This window comes from Urocitellus parryii (assembly GCF_045843805.1).
Source record: "Urocitellus parryii isolate mUroPar1 chromosome 10 unlocalized genomic scaffold, mUroPar1.hap1 SUPER_10_unloc_2, whole genome shotgun sequence".
Lineage (NCBI taxonomy): Eukaryota > Metazoa > Chordata > Mammalia > Rodentia > Sciuridae > Urocitellus > Urocitellus parryii.
The window spans coordinates 242,540-255,843 of NW_027551755.1; positions in this window are offsets into that span (position 1 = coordinate 242,540).

Consider the following 13,304-nt stretch of genomic DNA (forward strand, 5'->3'; position numbering starts at 1 on the left):
TACTGCTGCTTTTTGTTATCATTCTATAACTTCCTGATCATTTTCCACTTATTGTAGCCTTTTTTTTTTAGGATTTCTCTGAGACTTCTAGCAATAATAAAATCTCAATTCAAAAAGAGCAGAGAGGGTAGGAATCTGGAAAGACTGCAGCAATTATTCATCCCACCGAGAAAGCAATTATATTAGCAGAATCTGTCTGATGTTACAGTTTTGAAATTTTGGAGGGCATTGAGCAGACAGTTTGGAGAGTTAACTTCAGTAAATTTCAGCTCTTACATTGGTGATGGCTAACTATCACACACCCATATCCATCCCCAAGCCAAGCAGTCATGTGTGTCTTCCTGGAACAGCTAATACACAGTTGACAGGAGCCAGAATGGAAATAAGGACTCCATTCTCCAAATATTAGTAATCTGTGTTCTAATTGCTGATTGCTGCTTCTGATCATGGAGCAGCAATGAGGTGATTCATCATAATTTTTGGATTTCTAGCTCATTGTTGCAAGATCCTTCCTCCACTGGATCAAGAGACCACCAGATGATTTAAAGGATAGGCACTTTTTTCTCAAGTTTAATTTCCTCTTTTTTCTTCTTTGAAGAGACAAACATTAAAGACTCATATATTGAAAAGCAAGTGTTTACATATGAAAATTAGAAAGTCACGAAACATGCTCAGAGAAAGACATAGGTCTGGGGAAGGAAAAAAAAAAAAAACTGACAAGAACTTAACATTATGCTCCAGGATAATCCTCAGCACAAAGATAGCCTATAGCAACAAAATGAACCAAAACATCAAACTCTGGGGAAGGGGAACAATCTGATTTATACAGTTACCACATTGTTATATTTAAATATAACACAATATATTTGTTACATATATTAAATATAGTATAGATTATATATAAAATTGTTAAATATAACATAATATTTAATTGTTATATTTAAATATAACTGAGGTAACTGTATAAATCAGATTCTTCCCAATAAACAAAATCAAAGGCCATATGTTATGGCCCCAATGCGACTGTGTTTCAAGTGTGGGGAATGTGGGCCTTTGTGGATGTGTTTAGGTAATAAGGATTCTGCCTTTACAGATCAATTAATCCTGTTGTAAAAGAGCCTGTCAAAGGGAGTTTGGTTTCTCTTACCCTTCCATCTTCTGCTATCTGAAGATACCGCATTCCTCCCTCCCTAGTACACAGTGCTCAAGGTGTCATCTTGAAAACAAACAACAGCCCTCTGCAGATGCCACTGCTTTGATCTTGGATTTCCCAGACCTTAAAACTCAGAAAAACAAGTTTTTTTTTCTTTTCTTTCAAAATTACCCAGTCTCAAAGAATCTGTCATGGCTACGCAAAATGGACTAAGGCAGTATATAAAGAAGTGGTGAAGGTGAAAGAGTAAAATAAATTGAAGTTAAAGTGTAAAAGACCGGGTATTGTAAAGTTTCTAAGCTGCAAAGCCTGAGTTAAAATGTAAAGGACTAGGTATTGTAAAGTTTCTGAACTGCACAGAGAACCTGAAATTCCAGAGGCAGTTAAGACAATGCCCGGTACTGACCATTTAGTTGTTAAATAACCCGGACCCTGTGCAGTTTGGCACATAGGCATTCAGGGCCCAAACCAATCAGTTTAAATATATCCCCCTCTTTAGGAGTGACCTATCACCCCAGACCGACCTGTTCCTGCCAATGAATGTGCTAATCATGTTTGAGAGTTGTTGTTTGATTTTTCCTGCGGTGTATGATGATTTGTTAAAGGGGACCCTGACGTATGTAAAGTTCCTGCCCTCCCTAAAAAAGTGTACTTAAGCACTGCTCAACCCCTGCTCGGGGCTTTTGGCGGCTCTCCCTTCTTGAGTGAGACTGGAGCCCCAGCGCGCTGGATTGGATCCTCAATAAATCCCCTTTTGCTGTTGCATGAGCCGGTCTCTTGGTGGTCTCTTCCTCTGACGTTCACCGGACCCTTACAAATGTATAGCCACTCAAACAAAAAATAAACCAACAGTATTGTCTGTAAGAGAGATGATAGCAGTCCTTTAGAAAAATACTTTAAAGGAGTGGCCTTAAAGATACTCATATATCTAAAGAAGATATGGAGGGGTGGGGGGATAAGAAAAACCAGGAATGGTCAAAGTGGAGGATCAATAAATAGATTTTTAAAAAAAAACTTCAAATATAAACAAAAAGAAATTCTAGCACTAAAATGTATAATAACTGAAATGGAAAAAAGATGACTAGAGGGATTCCAAAGCATATTTGAACAGGTAGAAGAAAGGATCAGTAAACCTGAAGGTAAACAAATTGAAATTATGGAATGTGAAGAAAAGAAATAAAACATCAAAGAAAATGAACAGAGCATAAGGTGCCCATGGGATCCTATCAACAGAACTATGTAAGCGTTGAAAGTTCCAGAAGAAAAGGAGAGGGAGGGAAGAGAATATTTGAAAATAAAATGACCAGAAATTCCCCCAAATTTTCACAAGACATAAATATAAATGTTCATAAATTTCATTTATCTCCATGTGGGATAAACTCAAAAAGACACAGTGAGACACATGATACTTAAACTGTTGAATGACAGAGAATCTGCAAATAGAGAGCAATTCAACTCCTACCAAAGTTACTTAACAAAAAGCCCAGAAGATTTCTCAGCAGAAAGTTTGGAGGCCACAAGCCAGTGGGATTTACATGAAAGTGCTAAAAATAAAACCTGTAAAACTAAGAATTCTATATGTAGCAAAATGTTCTACATAATTTAAGAGACTGGTGCATTGAAAATACACAATTATTTATTAGTGCTTTTGGACACACATTTTATGAAGTTGTAATTTTGAGACATTAAACACTGACAGACTTGGAAATGTGCCTGTATTCGAATGATCCCTTCAGCAGCAGCCATTTCCCTGAAAGGACAAAGGAGCTTTGGGTTAGCAGGTGGGAGGGCCTAGTGGGACTGGGTGTGGGAACTGACAGGAGAAGAGAGGAGTGAGTGGGGGGAGGGGAGGGGTTTGTCAATAGAAGAGGTGAGCAGAGCTGGGGAGGAGGAGCTGTGTCAGCAGGAGAAGGGGGAGGAGGCTCAGAGGGCCTCCTTGATGGGAGTGGGTGGGGACAAGTCAGCCCTCTCCTCTCCCTCCTCCTGCTGACACAGCCCCTCCTCCCCTGCTGCTGAAGAGATCATTCTAATACACATCCCATTCCCACTTCAAGTCTTTCCCAGAATCCAGATGAAAATCTAGCCTTATTTCTCAACTGCCTTACAGAGGCCCTAACTAAATACAATAAGCTGGATCTTGAGTCTCCCACCAGGGATACAGTGTTAGCAACCCATTTCATTACTCAATCGGCTCTTGATATTAATAAAAGCTCAAATGAGCTAAGGAGGGCCCTCAGACCACTTTCTGAGATCTGATGAAAGTGATCTTTAAAGCTGGCTCCATTACAGAAAAAGGTAACACCCTAAACCCAGGCCTTGGCAGTGGCCCTGAGGCCTATATCTCCAACAAAAGCTTCACAGGGGACCAGCATTCCTCTTCACCAAAGGCTTGCCTCAAATGTGGATGCGAAGGTCACTGGGCTTGCCAATGCCCAAATGCACAGCACCCCTTTTCGAGGCCATGCCCCACCTGTTAGTAGAGAGGACATTGGAAGAGTAACTGCCCCCATGGCTGGCCCTTCCTTGGCGCCTCTATGTGGGGGTATGACCAGCCAGGCAGTCCCTTCTTGAACTATTGCGGTTCGCAGAAAACTGAAGGAGCTCACACTCAAGAACCCCCATCTGTTGAGAGCCACAGCCGAGTCAGAATGATGCCTGGCATATTGCCAGAGGGAATGGTTGAAAGGTGACACCAGGGAACCATTGAGATGATGATTTGAGTTAAGCTGTATATAATTGCTGTGATGCTGGATTGATTGAGTTGTATATGGGCCCTGCTCCGGGAATAGGGCAGCTCCGGGAATCTGCCTGGGCACCTGCTACTTTGGAGTTCTGGTGGAGGAAGCCACTGGGTGGCATTTGGGAGAGTTCCTGGGGAGTGTGTGCAAAGAGTGCTGGTGGAGTTCGGGCAATAAAGTTTCCTGTTTGAAGATACAAGTGCTTTGTGGCGGCTCATGATTTGTGCCCAGCCAGACTGCGGCACCCATCACCCTCGAGGAGCCCATGGTAACACTTCAGGCAATGGGTAAGTCCATAACCTTACTTGTGGACATGGAGGTTACTTATTCTGTCTTGCCTGTCCACTCTGGGCCTCTGTTTTATTCCCAGGTCTCAGTTATGGGGATTGATGGCAAACCTTCCTCCCCAAACCGAACTTCTAAGCTGGCCTGTGCCCTGGAGGGACACTCTTTCACACACTCTTTTCTGCTCATTCTATACTGTCTGGTTCCTCTCCTAGGCAGAGAGGTTCTACAGTTATTAGGAGCCACCCTCCAACTACACCCCAAGAATACTATTACACATCTTCTTCTGTCTCTAATCCTTACTCTCTCTAATAACCTGACAGTATCTACCATGCTGTTGCCCCATGTCCCTAGTCGATCCTCAGGTCTGGGACATCTCCATGCCGTTCATAGCTTTCCACCATAGTCCATATCCAGCTGGAACCCCAACTAAATTTCCTTCGCGTCCCCAATTTCCCATCACCAAAACCCACAGGGAGGTACTTAAACCTATCATAGACCAGTTACTTGCCCAGAGACTCCTAATCCTTACTGACTCCCCCTGCAACACTCCCATATTGCACCTATCACTTAGTCCAGGACCTCCACCTAATTAATGAGGCAGTTATTCCCATCCACCCCGTGGTTTCAACCCTCATGCTTTTCTTTCTCATATCCCACCTTTGACCACTCACTTTACTGTCCTGGATCTTAAAGATGCCTTCTTCACAGTGCCCCTCCAACCTGACTCTTATTACCTCTTTGCCTTCATATGGGAAGACCCTACATCCTTTAGGTCTCAACAGCTGACATGGACAGACATACCCCAAGGCCTCAGAGACAAGCCTTGACACAGGATCTAACTGCTTGTAATTTGGGGTATAGCTCTCTCCAGTTGGATAAAAGCCTTTCCTACCTCCAGGGCAACTGCTGACACCATTGCCTCAATCCTCATGGAGCAGATCATTTCCAGGATTGGACTTCCTACCTCCAACCAGTCTGACAACCGTCTGGCCTTCACTTCTCAGGTTGTTCATCTAGTCTCCAAAGGCCTCAACATCACTTGGAGGCTCGACATCCCCCACCAACCCCAATCCTCAGGTAAGGTTGACAGAGCTAACAGCATTCTCAAGAATCATCTCACTAAATTTGCAATTGAACTCAGGCTATCCTGGCAGCCCCTAGAGCCCCCTCAGGCCTTACCCCTTTTTGAGCTACTCTATGGGTGCCCTTCCTTGATCAACCAAAGCTTTCCAGTTATTCCTCCTCCTCCCCTTGTATCATCCTACCTGCTCTATCTCATACTTCTACACAAACTCCTAAAGGAACACACAGATTGGTGTCTTCCTGTGCCATCCATTACCTCTGTCCCATATCCAATCAGGAACTGAATCAGACCCTCTTCAACCGAGTGACGCAGTCTTACTTTGAGAGCTGCATCCTCAATTATTAGAACCTCGCTGGACAGGGACTCCATACAGTCATACTTCTATCATGCTAGGGCCCACCAAACTCAAGTCTTCTCGCCAACCCTCTCCTTCTCTTACTAATCATTAATCTCTCTCAAGCTTTTACCCCAACCCACAAATGGTGCTTCTACATCCAAGCAACATGGCAACAGGATGGCACCACCCACTCTCAGTTTATGGGTAAAGGCAATTGCCCTTCCACTGGCTGCAAATGGGCGGGCATCCTTAACATTACTGGATTCAACCAGTCCACCTCGTCCCACTTATATTCAGCAGTGGTGTGCTTCATAGCAGACCAAACTGAGGAATCCTGTAAGTGCTGGCCTGACACTTAAGGCAGGTGCCCTTATATTTCATGCAAGAAACGCTTCCTAGATGAGCCTTGCTATAAGAATCAAGCATACACCAAATTAATTATTTGGGACACATGGGACCCGAAATGGGCTTCTGATGTTGATGGCAAATTTTATTCGTAGGGTTTTGCAAAGAACCCCTCAGCTTCTATCATAAAGTCCTCTCACCTTTAAGACTTGGCCACTAGAGTTACGCTTATCCTCCCTTCCCCTCTCTTCTCCCCAGCCCTGGGAGTCTCTGGTCCCTCCAGGAGGGGTCCTGAAAAGCCTTGGCCAAGGTCTCCCACAACTCCAGCCCCGTCCAGGATGGGAGCCTCGACTCTGAGGATTTGGTGATGACCAATCTCTGTAGCTTGAACCTGCCACTGGGTACTGTCTGACTTTTGGCTCTAGGGGGTATGCTTTTGCCAATAAATGAGTTCCTTCCCCTTCCCTTATACTACGTTTGTGACATGGGTAATGTGTCCTCTCTGCTGGTCAACTCTCTCTTACAATGCCTTTTAGACAACCTCAAACCCTCTCCTTGACAGCAGACATCAAAATACAAGTGTTCCCTCAAATTCACATAACCATCCAGGAGCAAGGGAAGGAACTCCAACACCAGCTGGATGCAGTTGCCCATCCTAAAGCTCACCCTTTCTCATGGATGGCCATAATACATCAGGGCCTTCAGCTTCTCAATTTATCCAAAGTTAATAACATTTCAGACTGTTTCCTCTGCACAGGTTTGAATCATACTGCGATTCCCATTGAGGAAGTACTTCTGTTTTGTAACTCATCAGGGAATTTCCCTTGCTGCTACACTGCCTCTGGTTCAGCACCGTTGACCAGGTCATTTGAATTTCTTCCCCAAACTTTGTTCCACCAGGTTTCTTTTTCTGGTGTAATGGTACCCTAACAAAAATCTAACCACAATTCAGAAGCTTAAACAACAACTTCTGGAATAGAGGCATCTGCTGCCACTCTCATTTCCCTACAAAGGCAAATAAAATCTTTGCTCAAGTTTCATTCATTACAGAACCATCGAGCCCTAAACCTTCTGACAGAAGACAAAGGAGAACCTGTCTATTCCTGAGAGAAGAAAGCTGGTATTATATTAATGAAACTGGATTAGTTGAAAAAAGTTCAACACCCTCCATCGATTCGGTGAAAGGCTTAAAGAGCAACAATCAAATGACCCTTAGCCAGGCTAGCTAAACTCAACCTCATTACGTGGCTGACTCCCATTCTCACTCCTATATTATTAATAGGACTTCTGTTAATGATTGCTCCCTGCCTCCTCAAATTCGCTCAAAAGTGCATGAGTGAAATCGCCAGAGTGACCTACAAACAGATGCTCCTACACCCCTACAGTTGCCTACCCACCTAACCGACAACTGAGCCATTCCCTTCCCCCTGGTGCCCCTAAGCTAGCAAGAAGTAGCTAGATGAAATTGTCCACCCTATATCATCAAAAAGGCCAAATTTCAGGTTGGTGGCAGTGACTTAAGACAAAGCAGCCTGCGCGGGAAAGAAACATCAATCAGGAACCAACAAAAACGCCTGTCAATCAGCAGCATCTCCTGACTAATGCCTGTCAATCAGCAGGACACCCTGGCCAATCCTGGGGTTCTGTCAGCTCCCCTTGAACAACTCAATGGGACAAGGGACTCTAAAAACACCTTTTCCTGTCCCAAGCCCTTCCCTTCCTGCTGTAAGCCTCATGAAAGTCCAGTCTGGTTAAGCTTCCACACAGTTTCTCCTCAGACCCTTCTCCTGTCCACTCTGTCTGATTGAGTTCTGCCTGGGAGTGATATCTCAAATAAAGCCTCCTTTGGTGGCCTTTTTAAATCTGCCTCCTTCAGTGCTACCTGCCTCGCATGATCTTACACAGATGTTTTTCACTCATGCTCTTTCCATGGTGGACACCACAGCTGAAAAACTGAAGTGGAGAAAAACCCTAACCATTTCCCACTCCTTGAACATGCACAGCCATGAGAAGAACTCACCTGGCTTTGGCTTTTCTGGATCCCAATTGCTTCCTGATAGTTTAGCTGAAAGGGTCATGGAAGATAATCCTTCATTTTTCCCCATTCTCCAGGCTTTCACAGCTGGTGAGGGCCCCAAGGTCCTACTCCTTGGTGGACACTCACACAGAATTAGCAGAGAAGCATGCCACAGTTCCTACTACCACCATACCTATGTGGTTCCCACCACCAGAGGTACCTGCCTTTTGTCTAACAGTGCACTGCTGTGAGGACTGTGTGTGAGCACCACAGAGGGATATTGTGGTTCCTGCCACTGCTTCTCCCCATGCAGCACCTGGACCCATACCACTGTTTGGCCCACATCAATGGGACTGTGCTTCAGGCCTCTCACTACTACTAGTGAAGCCACTGCTGGAGACCCTTATAAGAAACAGAGCAAGCACCAAGAGTATCTGAGGAAATCCCTACATCCAACAGGTGCCGTCAAATCCATTGTAGTAGTAGTTATGCAGTGTACAACTAACACACTCAACTGAATTATTGGTGTCTGTACTTTTTAATGGACAATGGGTCTCTCCAACTCCAACCTGGTATGTGCTATGCTCAAACTAGGCTTGAATTCAGTGATCACAGTCAAAGCAACTACAGGGAAACTACACTTTGGGGCTCAGTTAGAAGCAAATCCAACACTGCACAACAAACTGCTTTGAATACAAAGGCGAATGGAACAAATATCTGGGATTCAGACTGAGGAGGAACAGAATGAATGTGAAGTCAACCTAGCACCACTCAGGAATCCCCAGGTTTAGGAATGTCTGTATTGATTCCGTAATTGTTTGCCAAAATAATACAATCATTTCTTGGAATTCTGATTATTAAAGCGGGATACACAGATTTGAAAAGAAGATTTTAGTTTGTTTGTTTGTTTGTTGTTGTTGTTTGTAATTATTTCTCACTCCATTTCCATGTGTCTAAATCAAACAAAACCTAGCTGGAAAGAGTAACCATCTTGCTACAGTTAATAGCAGGTCTGGACAGAAGTTTTCTCCATTATACCTTTATGTGATGGTACAATTTTAGTCATATGCATAATTAGAAAAAAGGTTTTTTCAAAAGACTACAGCTTCTTCAAGGGCATCTTTCCCCATACATTTGTTCTCAAACTTCTTTTGGTCCAATGTCAATGTAACAAATGAAAACTATTTTGTTTATATATTCATTATGATTCTATTTCAGCTTGGGTTGTTTTCCACTATTTTAATGATTTCTATATGCTAAACAACCTTGCTAGAGAGAGGAATACCTATGTAGTCCAACTATGAATTTAATATACTATAAATACATTAAGCTGTATGGAAAGGCTCTTCTATCTTATTTTCAAAGATTTTAAAAGTCATGCCATGTGTAAAGATGTAATCTCAGGTATTTAAAAGGAGGTTTGAAGACTTGATAATCAAAATTTTATCTTCTAGTACTGTCTTGAATAGATTAAGTATATCTTTTATCCTACATCAAGATTCTTTTATCCTTCTTTAAATGGAAAGGAGAAAATTTACAGCTATTCTTGCCATATCATATTAATTATCAATCTTTATCTTTATAAATAGATATCTTTATAAACAGAGACAGGTAGATATAGATGGATGTTTATGTCAAAAGGCACAAAATTTCTTTTCCATTAAAGTTTATCTCCAAAAGTCTTTTGCACCCTTTGCTGCCAAAGTATCCAGGAAACAGATTTTGGGTCCTCAAGCGCTTCACAGCAGGAAGCAGTGTGCAGTCTGAACTATTTGTCATACACAGATGATCAAATAAAGCCTTCTGGTTACCATTAAAGAGCAAGTATTTAATAATCATCATGAGTCTAAACAGTTTTCCACATTTATGAAACCAGGTTTTATCTAAAAAAATGGTTTTTTTTAGCAATAACTCTGGAAATTATATGAGTTGGCTATGTAGATATCATCATTGCATTTTAAAAGTTTAAAACATTTTAATATTAGAAAAGAAAAGGATGGTCAAAGAAAGCAAACAAGTTTATTGTGTTAACCTTCATCATAGTTAGAACATAAACAATGCTTCCTACCTCCTAACACCTACTTGTGTAACATCCATGTCAACATAGAATACAAACCTATGAGGTTATAGCCAAAGATCTTAATTTGATTCAGTGGCTTTTGAGCTCATTTTGAAGTTATGCCTGAGGAAAATTATACAAAGAAAAAGAACAGAATATGCTTTCCCATCTACTCCTGTAGCCACAGAATATGCTTTCCCATCTACTCCTTTAGCCACTATAATATTTCAATTTAAATCAAACTACATTATATATCTTAGACTTCACCACCTGATATACTATCTACACTTCAGCACCAGAAATACTTTTATCAAGTTTAATTTTAGTGTAGGGACTTTTAAAAAATAGCATTGATATAAATAATGCCTATAAGGAAATTAGTCTTGCAATTTCTATTGGTGGTAGTGGAAAACAATTTTTTTAGATTGGTATCTTATTGGAGGTCTAATAAATGAAAGATTGTTTTAATTCATTGTCTTTATACATAGTACCTGTGTAATTATACGATTTAGAAACAAATCACTTGAAAAACATTTCTTTCTTTTGAATAATTACATGCTCTCCTTGACTTATGATGGCAAAAATATTCCAATAAACCCGTATAAGTTGAATATATTGTTGGCCAAAAATGTATTTAATATACCTAAACTACTGAACATAAAATCTTAGACTATCTTAAACATGCCCAGAACACACTAGAGAGACAGGCAAAATCGACCTATCTATTTTGTAATAAAGTATTGAATGTATTATGTAATTTATTGAATACCTATATCCAGAAAAACTGCTGGCAACATAGTACACTGAAGAATACTGATTACCCCCTTGATTAATGGTGGCCTAAGAACTGCAGTTTGCTGCCAGGGCCCATCATCACAAGAGTATCATACCTCATATCACTTGCTCATGAAAAGATCAAAATTCAAAATTCAAGTATGGTTTCTACTGAATGCGTATCACTTTTGCACCTTTTTTTTTCCCCCAGTGCTGGGGATTGAACCCAGGGCCTTGTGCCCTCTACCATATCCCCAGCCCTGCACCATTTTAAAGTTAAAAAAAAGTCATAAATCAAACTATCATAAATCAGAGACCATATGTAATATGTTTCCCCTAGGCACTGAGGGTTAGTGTGTTCATTATGCTTTCTACTCTTTCTAGATCTATAACATACAAACTTCAACATATAACGATTACAAAACTATGTTATCATAAGCTGTTTCAAATGCTATTTGTAAATAGAAAGTATGTATTATAAGTTGAAATCAAATCTTAAACAAAGATAATCAAAAATTTCAAGCACATACAGAATACATATAAGAGTTTAAAATTTTCTTTTAAGAGCATGAAAAAAGCATGTCCCAGGAAAATAACTTCCAAAATTTTTATAATCATGGAAGGGTCAGAATTGTGTGTGGAATATTAATTGCAGCATTAAAAATATATTGTAGCCTTAAGTATCACGATAAATTTTTAAATTGTTCTTTGATTTTAAGTTTATACCTCCTTCATTTTAGTGTTCTTTAGGTATTTCTGCATTGCAAATTTTATATCAATATCATCATAAAAAAAGTTTTTTACTAGAAAATGTTAGCAACTTAAATGTTTATATTACTTTGTAGTAATTCTTCAGTATATAATATTTATCTTGATATTCCAGGAAACACTCAGCCTTAGAAATAATCCAATAACTTAAGTAGAGAATGGTAAAATTAAATACAAAAAATCAATTCTGTTATGCTAATCTTTCTAGAAGTTTATTTCTAAAAAATTATATCATATAACTTGTTAAAAGTAAGGGCTTTATTCCTGTTCAATTCAATCTATGCATCAATCAGAACTGAAATCAATTAAGGAATATCGTATTACTTTCCTCAAAAAACTAGTTTCATAAAAATTATATTAAGAATTTATTTCAAATAATATCTTGTATTTTCTCATAGGCATTTTAAAAAATTGGGTTTATATTTTCTGATGAAGCTTAAAGAAAAAAAAAACTGTGTGTCTTTTCCTACAAACTGAATAATCATACGTAGTAAATTTTAAAACATGATTATTCAAGTACAATATTAATTAGAAAACATGTCTGGTAGAATATTATTAACAATTTTATTACTATCTTTAATTTGTAATCACTGATGTTTTAATATTTACATACAATAAAGCAACATTTGTGATATAATACATAAATCAAAATATTTATTCAATAATTGTGACATGAAATAATCAAGCAATATTACATTGTGAATGTATATAATATTACATTGTGAATGCATACAAATCTCTTAAAGAAAAATGTCCATTCTTCAGAAAACTAAATGCCTGAGTTCTGTCCTTCCTCTTAAGCTGCATTATATCCCATGTTCTGAACCCAGCACAACTTGCCAAGATATTCAAATACTAATGAACCATTAATCCATTTTAATCTTCCCACTATACAGCACACTGCAAATAAATAATTGTACATACATCTCTGAGTATCTGTGATTTAACATCTACATGATGATTCTGAGGAGCAGGTTCCCAGGTCAAATGTTGAAAAAAACACTTTTAAAAATGGTTTGTGAAAATTCAAATTTTACCACCAACATATGAATTTTTCCTGCATCCCACACATAAATTGATGTTTCTGGCTTTTAAATATTTTTGTTTGCAAATTTAATGAGTAAAATGATAACATGTAACTACAAATAGTATTTTGATAACTAGTAAATTGGGTTCTTTTCATACTTATCTTCTATTTGAATGTGTTTTCTTTGATTTGTGTGTTTATATGATTTGAATTCGTTGCTTTGTCACTTTTTGCATGCCTGGGAAGAGATCTTTGCCTGTTATAGATATTAACACTCTGTCTTCTCTGTTTCAAATATTTTTATCCAAGCACTACTATACTCAAAACAGATAGAAATATGTAAAATAACACTCTGAATCATGAAGTTTTCCTGTCTACGAATCCAGCCCTATGTGCCTTAAAAAGAAATATCTTAAGAAAAAACAAATAAGATCAACAGACCTTTAGCCATGCTAACGAAGAGAAGAAGAGAGAGAACTCAAATTACTAACATACGGGATGAAAAAGGCAATATCACAACAGATGCTACAGAAATACAGAAGACAATTAGAAATTATTTTGAAAACCTATATCCCAATAAAATAGAAGATAGTGAAGACATCGATAAATTTCTTAAGTCTTATGATTTGCCCAGTCTGAGTCAGGAGGATACACACAATTTGAACAGACCAATATCAATGGATGAAATTGAAGAAGCAATCAAAAGACTACCAA